The sequence below is a fragment of the Kogia breviceps genome, chromosome 4, assembly GCF_026419965.1.
Source record: "Kogia breviceps isolate mKogBre1 chromosome 4, mKogBre1 haplotype 1, whole genome shotgun sequence".
In the NCBI taxonomy this organism is placed as follows: domain Eukaryota; kingdom Metazoa; phylum Chordata; class Mammalia; order Artiodactyla; family Physeteridae; genus Kogia; species Kogia breviceps.
In genome coordinates, this window is record NC_081313.1 from 32261466 (window position 1) to 32273625 (window position 12160).

The 12160-nt window shown below is 39.8% G+C and overlaps 1 pseudogene; it reads right to left on the reverse strand.

Moving 5' to 3' along the window:
• Positions 1-1491: 1491 nt before the first annotated feature.
• On the reverse strand, positions 1492-11723 carry LOC131755656 (cilia- and flagella-associated protein 53 pseudogene; annotated as a pseudogene).
• Between the last annotated feature and the right edge of the window lie 437 nt (positions 11724-12160).

Here is a 12160-nt window from a genome sequence, read left to right on the forward strand (position 1 = left end):
CATCGCGGTGCGCGGGCCTCTCACTATAGCGGCCTCTCTTGTTGCGGAGCACAGGCTCCAGATGCGCAGGCTCAGTAGTTGTGGCTCACGGGCCCAGTTGCTCCGCGGCATGTGGGATCTTCCCAGACCAGGGCCCGAACCCGTGCTCCCTGCATTGGCAGGCAGACTCTCAAACACTGCGCCACCAGGGAAGCCCAGAACCTACTTTTTTTTAGCACTTTTTTTTTTTTTTAACCTTCTGACATCTGTTCTTCTCACTTTCTGAAATAACCATTTCACTTAGCTAATGCTGTGAGGTGTGGGCTGGGAAGTTACTCATTTTCTCCGTCACCCGTAGAAACAATTTCTTAAGACTTGAAGGAGATTTTTTTTACCCACCTCTTTCATAGGAGGTAAATCCTTACCAAGCTTGAGAAACAATCAAAATTCAGAAAGTCTCAGAGCTACCTCATGGAATCCTGGCTTGCTTTTCTCAGGCAGGAGAAATATATCACTTGCCCCACCTACAGGTATGACTTGGAATTGCCTGTAAAGGGGATTCTGGGAGCAGAAGGGATTTACTGAATTTCAAATTTAAACCAAACACCATGAAAGAGAGAGCAGAGATAAGAGAGAATTAAAAGATAAAATTTCTATTCTCAAAGAACATATAATGTGTGGGAAAAGTAAAACTACTTAGAAATTATAACAAAAGTGTAATATATAATTTGCCAAGGATTCTGTGTAGATGGTAGGTTCACTACACGTGCTTGACCCCTACGTCTCCCCAGGGTCCCCACTGAGACCCTGAAGACTTGTTTTGCGTAAGTTTGGGGCAGGAAGGAGGGAGGGAAATGTTAGCCAGCTGTAGAGTCAGGAGGGGGAGGGCTCCCACCTGCACAGCAAAGATCAAGGGCTCCTGGCCACAGCCTGGGGCAGCCAAGTGATTTCTTTGTAAGGCCCTGGGACAGGGGTGCTGAAAAACCCTAGCCCCTGAGAAGAGGCTAGCACATCCAGAGGAGCCTGGGACAAAAATCCAAGGTTACTGCAGATACTTGAGGAGGTCAGCCAGCTGTCCAGGCCTGTTACCTCAGCGACCCCAGGAGGAGCTGCCAGTTTCCAGAAGAGGCCTGCCTAGCTGAGCCAAACTGTTCCCCTCTGGTGTTAACTTTCTCTGCCTCGAGATCAGGAGATGCCAAGGAATCTGGTGGCTTCTGTCCCTATCCATTAATCCCAAGATCACAGCTGGTTGGCCCATTGTCACCAGCCTCCTGGAGTAGTAAAACAATTTTTTTTTTTTTCTGTCTGGCAATTCACAACTCTCATGGAAACAGATCGCCAGTTCTAAGGAATCTCCCTCCTAATAATAATATGCTGGGCTGCTTGTGGGTCTGCAAGGATGGTGATAAAATTGAAGAGGCTACTGTACTTTGTTATTTTTAAAGAACATACAAGCTTATTGTAGTCAAAAATATTAAAAGACTGAGAAAAAATATGTTGGTGTTTATGAGACTATGCTGGAAGATTATTATGACAAACTGTCCGCATGGGGTGCATGTTTCCGGATGACACCTGATGGCTGATCCAGATCTCCTGGATCTTGTCCTGACAAATCTTGTTTGCTGCTATCTCTGCTTCAAACTTTGTCCTCCTCTGCTTCCTGAGACTGCAGCTGGTAGGATATTTGCATCTGCAGCAGCCTTCTGTACTCTTGGGCTAAACCTTAGCCTCTTGCAGAATTCTCCTACTCTCTGTTAAGTTCTTCAAGACCTTCATTTGTGTAATCCTATTCCATAGCACCTTCTTCCTGTTCTTTTCCTTTTCTTTGCAAGCTTTCTTGCACTTGAACTTTTCTTGTACACATGACCTCATTCCCACGTTGTTTCCTTTCCTTCCTGTCAAGTCACAGCAAACTGTCCTTCTCAGCCAACTTCTTTTCCTTCTTTTCCTCTATTATTCTGTCTAATTCTTTCTCCCAAGCATCCTCCTTTTCACGTTGCTCTGCTACATATCCCTGAGAAAGCTTCCATTTTCTTCCCATGTCTTCTCTTTTTTTGCTTATTTCTTATCAGTCTCTTCGTGGAACTTTGGAAGGGCCCTTTGCATGAGCTTCATGTTCAAGTCCTGCTCTGTTCTCTATTCCTGTTGAATAATTCCTACCTTCTCTCAGAGGGCATTTTGCAAAAAGGTCCTAATTTCCTGCTTTGTCTTCTCTTCCTTTAGCTTAGCCTGTTCTTTCTCAAGTTTACCCTTTGTACCATTGTTTCTCGTCTTCTCTGTCGCTGTACCACCTGCTTTTGTGCTCTGATGTTGGTGTCCTGGGCACCCAGCTCCAGGTGTGTGTCCTCCACCAGCTCTTTCTGTCTCCTCGCCTCCTGGGCTTCTCAGTTTTTCTTGGCTCATTGCTCTTCTTCCCAGGATTCTGAGAACATCTCCTCTTCCACCAGCTTCTACCTCTTCAGCTCCTCACTGAATTCTGCCTGTGCTTTCCTCTCTTCACACACCTTCTGATGGATATAAAGCAACTCAACATGGACCTTCTTGCAGCATTACTTGAATTGCTATCTAACTTTTCAGCCACAAAACTCTGTCTTTATTTTTCTTTTTTCTCTTTCAATAATGATTTTTCTTCTCATTCTTTGTTTTCCTCCTCAATTGTTTCTTCTTTCAACTGCATTTCAGTCAAATACTCATTTTCTTCTGATGTTAAATGTTCATGTAGCTTATTTCATCTGTCAGTGTATATGGAATACTGTACTTAAATTTTTTAATATATTGAGGTAACATTGGTTTATAACATATATAAGTTTCATGTGTACATTATATTTCACCTAATATATACACTACAGTGTGCTCACCACCAAAAGCTTAGTTTCTATCCATTGTGATACATAATTCCCTTTACCCGTTCAGACCTTCCCACACACCTTCCCCTCTGGTAACCATTACTCTGTTCTCTGTATCTACATGTTTATTTTTGTTTGGTTTGGTTTATTTACTTTTTAATTTATTTATCACATATAAGTGAAATCATAAGGTATTTGTCTTTCTCCATCTGGCTTATTTCACTTAGAATAATATCCTCAAGATCCACCTATATGGATCTATATGCAAATGCCAAGATTTCATTTTTTTCTGGCTTAGTAGTATTCCATTGTGTATATATATATATACCACATCTTTATATCCATATATCCATTCATCCATTGATGAGTACGTAGGTTATTTCCATATCTTGGGTATTGTAAATAATGCTGCCATGAACATAGGGGTGTATACAACTTTTTAAATTAGTTTTTTCATATTCTTCAAAAAATATCCAGAGTGGAATAGCTGGGCCATATGCTAGTTCTAGTCTTAATATTTTGAGGAATCTCCATATTGTTTTACATAATGACTGCACCAATTTATATTCCCACCAACAGTGTGTGAGGTGTTTCTCCACCTCCTTTCCAACACTTGTTATTTCTTGCCTTTTTGATAACAGCCATTCTAACAGGTGAGAGGTGATAGCTCATTGTGGTTTTGATTTTCATTTCTCTAATAACTAGTGATGTTAAACATTTTTCCATGTGACTATTGGCCATCTGTATGTCTTCTTTGGAAAAATGTCTATTCAACTCCTTGCCCATTATTAAATCAGGTTGTTCTTTTGCTGTTGTTGAGTTGTATGAGTTCTTTATATATTTTGGATATTAACCCCTTATCAGATATATGATTTTCAAATATCTTCTCCCATTTGGTAGGTTGTCTTTCAGTTTGGTTGATGGTTTCCTTTGCTGTGCAGAAGCTTTTAGTTTGATGCGGTCCCATTTGTTTACTTTTGTTTCCTTGTCTGAGGAGATGTATCCAGAAAGATATTGCCAAGACCAATGTCTGCACAAAGTCTTGTATGCAAATTTTCATAGCAGCTTTGTTCACAGTAGCTGAAACCTAGAAACAGTCCAAATATCTATGAAATACTAATATGAAATAAAAGGAATGAACTACTGCTATACAAAACAACATAGAGGGATCTTAAAATCATTCCACTAAGTAACAGAATCCAGACACAAAAGATAGCATATGGTATGATTTCATTCACATAGAGTTCTATCTGAAAGGAAAGCTATAGTGACATATAGTAGACCAGTGGTTGCTAGGGTTTGGTGGTCCCTAGGGGTTGGGGGTAAGAACGAGGGATATATGAAAAAGGGCATAAGACAGATTAGGGTGATGGAAATTTTTTTTATCTTATTTGTGGTTATGGTTATTCAACTGTTGTCAAAACTCATCAAATTGTATCATCAAAATGGATAAATTTTAGTGTATGTAAATTATACTTAAAAAATCTAAAATTAATTAAAAAATAGCAAATAAAGTCTGTCATTTAATAATAGTACTATTATGAGCTGTGGGACTCACTGCTACCTCTTGGGATTTTTGCTGCATTAACATCATACCTGTAGCAATATGCCTGATACTATCTATTAATTCTTAAGGGTTTACTATAATGACAGGCACTTTTTTGAGTGATTTTACAGTTTTTGATAAAATAATCTTTCTAACAGCCCCGTGAGGGAAGCATTGTTATCTCCATTTGACAGAGGAGGAAACTAATCACAAAAATATTAATTAACAGCTAGTAAGTGTCAAATTTACATTTTGAAACAGGTAATTTGACTTTAGAGACCAGATTCTTAACCATGACTGCATGGTGAGAGGCAAACACAGGAAATGTACATGTCAATACATTGCAGTCTGTTTAATCTCCCACATGAAGGGTATATGCAAATAGTAAGTCCTATGAATTCAAGAAGGGTGTGAGACTTGGCATGGGAAACCGTCACTGGGAAAGGTAATTCTAGTTCAGCGTCTTGAAGTTTGAGAAAAATTTGAATGGTTGAGTAGCATCAGAAAATGTGATTTTCTGAAAGTCACCTGATGTTAGACAAGGCACTTTACTTCTCATAAAGCCAATCATTTCATTCTTGGACTCAACTGGGATATTCTCAGTAATAAAGGGTGAACAGTCTCTTCTAAGCAAAAGTCATGTCAATTTGTCAATTGTAATTTGGCATGCTTTAAAATCAAAGGTAATTCTTACCAGAAACTTTAACATCTGCTATTAGATTAGACATTAAAAGCCATATTCAGAGAGAATTTTAAAATATTGAAGCCAAACCTTTCACACTTTTGAAAAAAGAAATTGCTTCATATGTTGTGCTCCAGTCACTCCAGCAGATGGCAATACAATCATTGTTTTAAAAAATTGTTTCACTATGCAACTTAAAAAAAAAAAAGGCAAAACCAACTTTTATTTATTTATTTATTTACCTCTGTGGTGAGTCCTTCTCTGTGGTAAACTAAAACAATGAATTCTACACAAGATTTTTAAAGATTGCAAAGCTTTCTAACACCCTAATTATAAAGGACTTTAAATGCTAAACTAAACACTGATCTTTATTCTGTAGAAAATGGGAAAAAGTACATGGTTTTTGAGTCAGGACTGACACGGTCAGAACTGTACATTAGGAAAATCACTCTGACAGGGAAAGAACGAGTGGAAGGATGTGGAAAGGTAGAATAAATATTGCTTGAAATGGTCTAGAACAGAAGTAATAGAAACTTGATCTTGGCCATGGCAGTAAAAACTATGGCTTAGATGAGGAAATAACTGCAGGCGTACAAGTGAGAGATCTGAGCAATTGATTGAACGTTAGAAGTTCCAAAGAAGGAAGAGCCAAAGATAACTCTTGTGGTTTAATCCTGGTTTGGGTGAAAACTTACTAGAAGGAGCAGGAATGGGTTTGGACCAAAGGGAATTTTTTGCAGTGCCATGATGCACCTATATGCTGATTTAACTTAGCAGTTGACAAGCCAGTCTGCTGTTTAGATGAGAAGCAAAATTTAAGAGACAGATGCACACATGGTGGGTATTTGCAGTCACAGGAGTAGATGAGAAAGTCTGAGAGAGAAAAAGGCTGAAGTCCTAGAAACCTTCTGGAGAATGCTTGCACTTAGGAGAAACTGATGATAGGATTAAGTTTAGCAGGATTTTCAGGTGAGCATGCTGTCTTCAAGGGCCTACGAACAAGGACAAATGGAACAAGAGTAACAGATATTTCACAGACTTTGAGATCCTTTGTAAAGAGGTCATTGGACTTTGAGAAACCATTAAACAAAATGGATGGAGGCAGAAAGATTATTATGAGAAAGGAATGGAGAACTTAAGAAAAAGCGTAAACTCTCTTTCTTAAAAAAATTTTTTTTTTTTTGACTACGTTGGGTCTTCGTTGCTGCACACGGGCTTTTCTCTAGTTGTGGCGAGCGGGGGCCACTCTTCCTTGCGGTGCGCATGCTTATTGAAGTGACTTCTCTTGTTGTGGAGCATGGGCTCTAGGCACGTGGGCTTCGGTAGTTGCAGCATGTGGGCTCAGTAGCTGTGGCTCGTGGGCCCTAGAGAGCTCCACGGCATGTGGGATCTTCCCGTACCAGGGATCGAACCCGTGTCCCCTGCATTGGCAGGCGGATTCCCAACCACTGCGCCACCAGGGAAGTCCCTGTAAACTCTCTTTTGAGAAGTTTGGCAGTGAAGGGAAGGGAAGACCTGGTTCTGTAGATTGACTGGACAGTGGGGACAAGGGGAAATTTTTATACAACACAGAGCTTTCCGTATGTTTGTATCTGCCGTGAAGGAGACATTTGAAATTATACGAAAACTGTTTTCCTTTTTCTTCTTAAATGGCATCTAGATAATTTAATGAAACTGCATAACTTCATTTTACTAGAAATTTGTAGATGTAAGAAAAAATGGGAAATATAATTTGACAGTGAATGTTACAACATGTTTCTCATTATTAATTATTTATCCAGTGTCTACTTGGCTCCTCTCTGTTGCTGATGCCTGAAGCTTTGGGACTCTGAAACTTAGTCATGCTAATCATGTCTGTTCCCAGAGTCCAAGATCTTTTGAAATGGCAGCAAGTGATAGCTCTGAAGGGGCTTCTGTAGCATCAACCAAGCATTTAGAATCATAGAAAACTCTAAAGCGCATTGCTCTGTTATGATATGTGAGATGTGAGCATGTTTTCTTGTCCAAACTTTTAATTCTACCCTTTCTGGGTTTTTGTTGTTGTTGTTGTTTTTTCCTTAAGGAAAAGAAAAATCAGTTGGCAATGCTTTATTTTGTTGGCAGAATTCCTGAGGTATAGAATTTGCTTCTTGCCACTAGAACTTTTGTGTCATGGTATCATTTTTGTGCAAAGGAATCTGCAGAGGCTGCCAGTTGAATCTGTCTGAGGAAAAAATAACATAGCCTTGAGTTGCAAACAACCAAGTCTGCCATCAAATATGATAAACGTTCTGGTTTCATTAAAAACTAATAGCAAGACAGAATTTTCAAACACAGAGACAATGGAAAGTAAAGACAGGGAGGAGATGGGGGGAAATCCTCCAGGTACTCTTATGTGTTCTTTACAGCACAAACAGTTTGTTTATAAATTCCCAAACACCTGTCTCTGCTTTCAATTCTTTTAAACCACCCTGTACCATTTCTGTCCAGAGTCTCATCAAGTGAAAGATGACAAAATTACTCCTGCCTGCTAGGTATCTCACCCCACATGTTGACATGTTTGGAGGGCCGGGAATGTTGTGGTCTGGTAAATGATAGGGCCACCATGGAAGGCTGCACAATATAATTTTTATGTATATCAGAACCCAAACAGAGAAAGCGAAGAAATCAACTTTTTTTTTTTTACATCTGTAAAGATCAGAAATGCAATTTTAACTCTGACTTTCAATAAACAGAGATTTATTTTTAACGGGGAGGGCATGTCATTCATTTACTCCTTTTTATATTTTTTGCAGAATCGATTGATTAGGTGATGAACACATTATACACCTATTATCCTGATCATTGCTTTGGAAGTAGTGGGAATCCAAATTCTCAGAGAAAACAGATTCTCAAAATAGATCCTCCTACTTTCAATAAAGCTGTGCTCTTAGGTTAGATCTTAAGATCCTTAAGGACAGGAACTTGTTCTTATCCTTTTTTATTTTTTATTTACTTATGTGTTTATTTTTGTCTTACAGTGTATTTTAAAAATACTACCTGTTTGACTCTTTTAAATTTTGACAATCATTTTCAGTTTTCAAGTCAACAGCCATTCCCACTTCTGAGCCAGCAAAACGTTTATTCCGTTTAACTCTCTGGTGGCAATGGACTCTAGGAAAGGAGGGAGGTCCTCCCCCCAGCCCAGAAGATGAATGGTGATTGGTTTTAAACCAAATTGGGCTGGCTCTCCTACGTTCTCATTTATGATTGGTTTAGAGTGGGACATATAAACCGGTTCTGGCCAATGAGACCTGAGGAGAAGTCTGAGGGGACTTCTGAGAGTTTTTTTTCTCTTCTGAGGCGAAGAGGGAAATGTAGAAGAGACCCTTTCACCTTTCCTACTTTTTAATACAACTGTGTGAGGACATCGTGCTTGTAGCAGTGCCACACTCGCGGGGAAAGCTAGAGAACTGAAAAGAAGAAGCAGAAGACCCACTTAGTGGCAGGATTCACCAACGCTGGCAATTACTTTTGGGCTTCTGGCCATGAGAGATGATAATAAATGCCCTCATGACTTCAGCCACATTTAGTTGGATATTTTGTACTTTGTAGCCAAAAACATTCTAACTGAGGCAGCAATTTAAAAAGATCTCTCTTATAGTAATAAAATAATAACCATTTAGTTATTACTTGGACTAAGCTATTCTCTTTCCAGGAACTTTGTATTAAAATTTAAATAACTTCAAAAAAAATTAAAAATAAAATAAAATAAAAAGATCTCTCACATTACCTCATTGATTCTGCTCATAATCTTGTGAGTGTTATCTGGAGTCTACAGAGGACGTCGAGACCCAGAATGTTGAGCTGACTTGACTAACATTGCAAAAAGTAGTAGGTGGCAGACCTAACACTGAAATCCTAGCTTTGGATGACCCTGCACGTGCTCTGGGTAATGCACTTGATTGTTTAACTTGGGCTGAGTAAGGACGAGTAAAGATTTGCTGAGATGAGTGAAGCTGCAATCTTGGGGAAATCTCCTTTATTCCTCAGGCAATCCCTCATGAACTTTCAGGTCTGCTAAAGGCTGGTCTCTTCCTAACACTCTGGGGGAGGAGTCCATTGTTAGTATTCCTAGACATAAAGATTTGGAAGGAAATTCTTTTTCACATTTGTCCCGTCTTCTTCCTGCCTTTCACTGATTTGTACTGAAAATTCAGTCTGCTCTTACTTCTAATGGCATGCTCTGTTCTGAGAGCCTCACTGTTATCTGTGAGGAGATGGAGTCCAGCCTCACAGGAGAACTGGAGGCTACCCTTGCTCTTTCTGATCATCTATCTTCCTTGGGCATGGGTGAGTGCGATTCCCAATTCCACTTCGATTTCCAAAGGAGGGGATAGCTTCTCTGCTTCATACTGGCTCTGACTTAGACCCGTGACCATCCCTGGATCTTACCAGGCCCATTTCCACACTCTTCAAACTTCACAAATGCCTAGCACAAAATCCCTGCCACCCCTGCCTTATAAACTACTTCTGGGAGCAGGTGTGATTTGTATCACTCTCTGTCTTAACATGGTTTCTTAGAAAACAAAGCCCAATGTATAAACGTAGAAGCTAATGTTTTATTGGGGGGTTCAGTCCCGGGAAATCCAGAGTGCAGGACAGTGGGTGCATTAACGAATCCAGCAGTTCTCTAATCCAGTTTCTTCTTGGCAGTTGGTGTAATATGTGGGATCTATAATGGTGACTCCATTGGCATTTGGTGCCTGCCTCTGGAACCACTCTTGCTGGCCAGTAATCCAAACAAGTGGTCAAGTGTGGGCAGGAAGGGTCTGTTGAGTTAGACTTATTGGCTTTGAGTGATGCAGAAACTGGGTCCGAATCCAATCTGTGTTCCCAGCAAGCTGAGAAGGCATCTCTTTTTTTTCCCTTCTAGTTTTATTGAGATATAATTGACATACACTGCTGTACGGGTTTAAGGCGTACAACATAATTATTTGAAAGACATTTCTTTTTTTTTTCCTCAGTTTTCCTCACTTTAAAGGGGTTGGATCTCTCCTAGAGGTTGATATCCTCACTCCTGCATCTCTAGCACTTACCTGTTCCTCCAGAGCCATAGGTAGATGGGCCAGTGCTTATTTCCATGGATGAATAAAGGAGTCCCTACCCACCCCCAAGAATGTGCAAATTATGAAATCTTATTTTGTATCTTCACCGTGTGGAACATTCTTTAACCGTAAGGGAATAAATTCCTTTTTAGGATCTGAGATCCTCTTGATATTGGCTAACTTGTATCGCTACAGTCATTACACTTTACCAGAACAAAACGTAAATCGAAAACTTTTGTCTTGTACAGTATGTTTTGATGGGTGCACCAAAATTTTTATTTTCTCTATTGCTTTCATAAAACACACAGAAACTGATGAGTTTGAATTATATAAACCCAACAGGGACAGAAAGCATTAGATTAGTTCAAGGAGAAGGAGATGAGGCAGGAGATATAATTCAGATAATCAAAAATGGTTGTTTTAGTTTTGGAGCAGATTTTTAAATTATATTTTTTCTTCTTGTCTAAATTTTTCTATGTTTGTAGAAAATTTTAAGAAGGGGTTTGCTTTTCTTTAATAATAAGCCAGTATCCACCAATGGAACTTCTCTGTAAAAATCTCTCAGCCATATATTTGGAAACTCATGTCTATAAAGGCAGATTTGGAGACATAAGTCTGATTTAACTCCACATGTCAGCAGCAATACTTGAGCTGCATTCCTTTTAGCACTTGTCACCAACAAATACAATTTTTAGCCAATGATTCTTGATGAAAAGCATCACGTGTGCCACGGGAAGCCCAGGGATCCCACTCTCTGTGGTGAGGACAGGTTCTCAGGCTCACTGTACCACATTCCCATCTCTGCTGCATATTGCAATGTGTTGACCAGGCCCTGCCTCTCATGACATGTTTGTGATGGAACTGGAGCATTTTAGCTGCCCCCATAACCACAGCCCTGGAGCAGATTTATGATCTAGGTGAAGTGCTCTGAGTTTTGGTCAACACTGTCAAAATAAAATAGCATTCGAAGAAGAGTGGCTGCTGAGAAAAAAGTCCACTACAGATGTTCTGCTTAGTCTGATACTTCATTTTGGATACTAGAAAGAGCAGAGCGTCTGGATTTAGACCCAATTCAGTTTTATTTCTGGCTTCATCATTTATTAACTCTGTATATTAGAGTGTGTTTTTAAAAATTTCAGAATCTCAGTTTCTTCTCTGCAAAATGGGAGCACTCATTCTTACCTCAAAAGACTCCTGTGAATAGGAAATGAGAGGCTGAATGGAACTATAGGCTCACATCCTGACCCCTAATAGGTCTTCCTTAGAGTTCTACCTCTCTCTTTCTCCTTCCTCCTCTGCCCAGCACACCCTGCCTCCAACATTTCTACAGACCAAGTATGCCGTAGAACCTGGTGCTTGGCTTACACAGCAGTTCTCTCTGATCTGTCTTGACGCTTTCCATTGTCCATGCGAGGAAAGCTGTATTTTCTTTCCCCAGCTTCCTTTGCATCTAGAGATGGAGGACGCACTTCTTGCCAATAGGACATAAAAGGATATTTCCCGAGAATATCTCCCAGGGCAACAGCTAAACAGGCAGAAGCAGCTGGAAACACTCTTCTTCCTACCTTGAATGCCTGGATCTGGGACAGCCATTTTGTCACCATGTGGCAATAAGCATACTAGAAAATCCAAAAGAATCACAGAGCCTTGCAGAGATGCAAGACCTGACTTCGACTTGTAGCTGCCTATTCCAGTTTTTCAGTACGTAAGAAAACAACTTTATTTGGTCAAGCCACTTGACATACATAATTAGGTAAATGGAACAGGGGTTAGAAGAAGAGGAGAAAGAAAGGGAGAGAAAGAGAGAGAGAGTTTGAGAGAGAGACAGAGATAGAGAGAGAGACAAACAGACTACTCCCATAATACGCAGCTGGGAAAGCAAATCCTCCGATTTCTGAAGTTCTAAATATCAATGTGGCAGGCTACATAATGGTTCTCCTAAAGATATCCAGGTCTTAATCTCTGGAACCTGTGAAGATTACCTTATATGGCAAAAAATAGCCTTTGTAAATGTGATTAAGTTTAAGATTCTTAAGCTGGA